Source organism: Lissotriton vulgaris, chromosome 7, assembly GCF_964263255.1.
Source record: "Lissotriton vulgaris chromosome 7, aLisVul1.2, whole genome shotgun sequence".
Classification (NCBI taxonomy): Eukaryota; Metazoa; Chordata; class Amphibia; order Caudata; family Salamandridae; genus Lissotriton; species Lissotriton vulgaris.
In genome coordinates, this window is record NC_141695.1 from 705,997,511 (window position 1) to 706,002,124 (window position 4,614).

At 48.9% G+C, this 4,614-nt stretch overlaps 1 pseudogene; it reads right to left on the bottom strand.

The window, feature by feature from the left end:
- Positions 1-839: 839 nt before the first annotated feature.
- Positions 840-1,370, bottom strand: LOC147702300 (phosphopantothenate--cysteine ligase pseudogene; annotated as a pseudogene).
- Positions 1,371-4,614: the final 3,244 nt, after the last annotated feature.

Consider the following 4,614-nt stretch of genomic DNA (forward strand, 5'->3'; position numbering starts at 1 on the left):
TTCTGTTTCATGGTGAAGTTGATTTTATTGTCATTTGTCAAACAGTAACACATTGATACAATTATCCAATGACTAAATAGAATGCTTTCAAATTGTTTTGCCTGTTACTGATTGGATATCTGTCTCATATAGTATTACTATTTCCATTTATGCATGTATAAAAATGTTATTGCTTCTACTAACTTATTTATTATCATTGCATTTTTTTTAGGTTTCGGCTACCGTCCCACTGCTTAAGCAGTGGGTGGGCGGAGCCGAAATCTTTTGTTACTAGTATGGGGGCCTGAACACGCCCCTCTTCTCGATTGGCTGGCCTCGTAAATGCTGGCCAGCCATTGGAGGAGAGGAGCGTCACTGAGTTCAGGGCCCGCCTTGACGCGATTCGGGGGCCTTTCTGTGTCTTTTTTTAAGTCACGCCCTCTCCTCTTCCCATTGGCTGGAATTTTACCTTCCAGCCAATGGGAAGGGGAGAGCACGCAAACACACCCCCGAATCGCGAAACGACCTGTTGCTCTGTTCCAGACTTGCCTCCCACTGTCCGTGTCCGCCCCCCCCTCCCGCTGTTGAGGACTGTACCGTGAGTTATGATGTTGAATTAACGGTAACTGACAACTGCAATGTTACAAAACAACCCTGACATTGTTACACAAATTATTTTTCACATACCAACTCATGGCTGTTCCTGAATTGGAAAACGTAAACAAACTGCCGGTACTTTTTTTTTTCTTTTACAGAAAAGTGGGACCCCTAGACTGGCACAGGGCTGGTGGTTATTTAGTGTCCTGAGGCGGGTGGTATTGTGAATGGGTCAGTAACAGACTAACTGTGTAACATGGCATTCAGCGCACGTAGTTACCAAGGGGGTTGAGCGCCTCGGCTGCGGCCCGCAGCAAGTGCAGGTAGTCGGACAGAGTGCCGAAGTCCACGGCCAGCATAGTGCCCTCCTGCCGCACCTGCTGGTAGCGCTCCAGGACCGGCACGATCCCCGGCAGCAGGCTCTGCTCGGCCTCCACCCTGCTGCAGCAATCGTCCCCCGGCACCACCCGCAGCGCATCCAGCCAGCTGAGCGCCGCGAAGCACCGGCTGTAGGGGCTAATGTAGCGCTGGCGGTGCAGAAAAATCACGGCATAACCGGCTTCCAAGAAACTCTCTGCAGACACAGCGCCTCGCCAGCCGCTGCTGAAGTTATCCAAGAATCTGACAGTGCGGGACTCCAGGGGCACTTTGGTACCGCCGGAGGTCACCAGTACCACCCGCCTGCCCTCGGCCCCGTGCCGAGCCATAGAGTCCCTCATCAGTTGGGCGGAACATTCGATCCCGGCCGGTGGCGGAGGGAAATCCATCCCCAGGGATCCGGCCGCTTCCGCCATGGCGAGATAACTCTGGCTGATTGTACTCAGACAGCAACGGTAGAAATGATTGGGAGGCGGGGCCAGGCTCTGTCATTTTAGGTACGGGCAAATGGGTTAAAATGGAAGCGATCTTAGTTGTGGGCAAGGGGCTGACATTGCCGCTATGGAGCCACGATACTTTATGTCGAAGAGCCATGGAGGAAGTCAGAGATGGTGTTATGAAATTTTGAAATGAAAGCTAACACTGGCTTTAGGATGATCTAATGTCCGATATGGACACGGATCTCCGCCGCTGATTTGAATGTCCTCCGTGCCGACCTCATCCCTCATCAGATGTAAGTACTCGTTCCTTCCAGCTGCGCCTGCACCCCGTGATGTCTTGAGCCACCCCTGAGCAGGTTCACATGCTAGCAATGTTCCCCCTAAGGTGCGCGGAAGCTGTTCCCCCGAGCGCGCAGTGGTGTGTGTGGAGCGCGCACACACAGTACATCGTTAGGAGGCGCGAAATATGGTAATTTCCTGTCTGCAGGAAGCCTCTGCAAGCAGTGGCTCCTGCGCTTGCTGCATTCCTTTCATAATGGAGCGCAGCCGGGGCTGTGTGTGGGCCTTTGTGAAAATATATTCTTTAATTGCGGCACCGTCCTGTGCTGCAATTAACATAAATATGTTCACAATGGCCCACACTCGGCCCCCAGCCAGCCAGCAAGTCCAAAAGCACGACACGTCATTCTTTTTGGACTTTCGTGCATGTCTTTTCTTAATGGAGCGGATCCTGCTGCAGCTGCCCGCCCGAGGCAGTTGAATTATAAATTTGCATCCTAAACTGGCGGCAAACATCTAAATTGCTTATTGAGCCACGAACCGGAGTAGCTACAGAGAAAACTTTCCTGACTCTCTTTGCAAATATATGTTCCTGAGCCGCGGCCCTCAATCATGCCTGGTGGCCGTCGTTGCTCAATGCTAGGTGCGGGTCAAAGTTGGGTTGCCAGAGGCCAGCCAGCACTGCCTCCCGCCGGCCCTCGACGCAGGAAATGCCCAACGTAGCCAGGTATGATGATTTTAAAGTGGTTAGAGCCAGTGTGGCACGATACATTTATTAATTACGGGCCTGTTTCACCACCGATTATTACATAGGCACACCACGCGCCTGCTTGCTTGTAGATAATTATGTTAATTTTATAGGCAAAGATTGCCGTTTCTTGTGGCCATGCTGCACTGCTGTGTTTTGCTGCTGTTTTTTTTTTTTATGTCACGATTTGGAGCAAGCAGAGGGAAAAGGCAGCTGAGCCGGCGCTGCCGTGACACTCACTGCCAGGACCCGGTACCATACAAGGCAGAGAAGGGAGGGAGCCCCACTGTTCTCCGAAAGCGGAAACTCCGCACCTGCAGTCTGGCTCCAAAAAGGAAGGGAGGGCGGTTTAGGCAAAGCAGGGGCTCACGACAGCTCGCCAGCCAACTGGGACACATTCGCCTGCATTGCTCAGTTTCCAGAGGGCAGGCTGTTGGCCTCCCATAGCAACTTTGGGGCAGTCTGGACTGTGAACAAACCCTGGTGGAAGAAGCAATCACTCACCCACCTTCCCGAGATGGGGTGCCAGCTTCCGCTTAATGGGCCTTTCTCTCCTCATCCCGCCTGAGAGGAGTCTGAGGAAAAGGTCTGCAGGCCTCATACAAGCGCTATCAGCAGGAATAGCATTGTATTTTAAGCAAAACTTGGGTTTTCAAAGCGCCTGGACACATTTCTTTGTCAGAGAGGAACTTAAAACGACTCCTTTTATAGTAGCTATCAACTACATGACCCACGCATGTTAGCAAAACTGTATTTTTTTCACAAGGATTAGCTGTGAGTAACTATTCCCTTCCATTTCTGTACCATTACAACAGTTTTACGATATTAGAGTTTCTCGTTCCTCAAAAGGGTGTAATTTCTTATATTTAAATATTTCCCTCATATTCATTGCATGATTCTGTTTGCAAGAAAATGTCACTCATAGTTATTGAAATGTCACTCATTATTACATTGAAATTATGAAAAAGTCACACATGGCAATCTGAAACCGTGGCAGCTATGAGCACGACTACAGGCTGATTGTGAGCCATTGTAAAAATATTTATGTTAATTGCAGCGCATGACTGTGCTGCAATTAACAGGAATACTTTCACAAATGCCCACAATCAGCCCGCAGCCATGCTCTATTAAGAAAAGAAACGCATCAAGACCAAAAGCACGACGTGTAAAGCACGCGTCATGCTTTTGGGCTTGGTGCGCGCCTTGTTTCAATAGAGCACGGCTGAGGACTGATTTTTTTTTCCCCCTATGTATTCATTCATTTATTGAGCAAGGAAGCACTTTATAACATGTGACCAATTTCCACCTTCAGGTAAAGGACAAGGATCGTTCTATACTTGCTCACTATGCCGTATTTTGATACGTTACATCTGAAAACCAATCACACTGCAAGGTCAGCGGCCTCGAAATGCTGACTGTTCTAATGCCAATCTTGAAACTTTAGTTGGTTGCCGGTCAAAACATTGCAGATAGAATATTTTTCATAACTGTCCAACTTGATGAAGAGGCTGCTTTTGAGGTGACATTAAGGTCCAGCCACCATTGGAGTCTTGTGCTTTTATAAACTCGAAGTGTACTTGCCTGTATAACCAATTCATGTCATGTTGTGTGTATCCAAATAGCAAACCTGCCTTGAGACCCTTAACGTGGTGCTGTATGTGTGGAAATGCACCGGCTTTTCACTTTTTTGATCAAATGTTCGAAGTGATATTTGGCGCTGCACCCACACGCGTGGTCTGGTTCTTGGCGCACATAGCCGTGGCTGCAAAGCACAGAGACACTACACTGCCACACACAGACGAAAAAAATTAGAGGGAACATTGCTAGCAACCCCTTTTATTTTTTAAATTGACTTTGGTGATAGGTTTCTTTCAGGTGCAGAATAAACCGCAATTTCTACAGGGCCCAGGTCTCACTTGCACCGCAATTCTTTGCGAAGAGATACCCCATTCAGACTGAACTTTCCAAACACTTGCCTCATCCATCGCATTTTGTTGGAGAGTTTAATCTGGACCCCCTCAAACAAAGGTAAAAACACCTAGGCTCAACCTGGCCGAGCAGCAGAGAGCCGAACAGATCTGTTCATGTATGTGTCACAAGTGTAAGCTGCAGCGAACGGAGCTACACGCTGCTGCATGTGTGCCCCAGGAGAGCAGACAATCATGTCTGCCAAGTCGAAAGAAGACAGAAGGC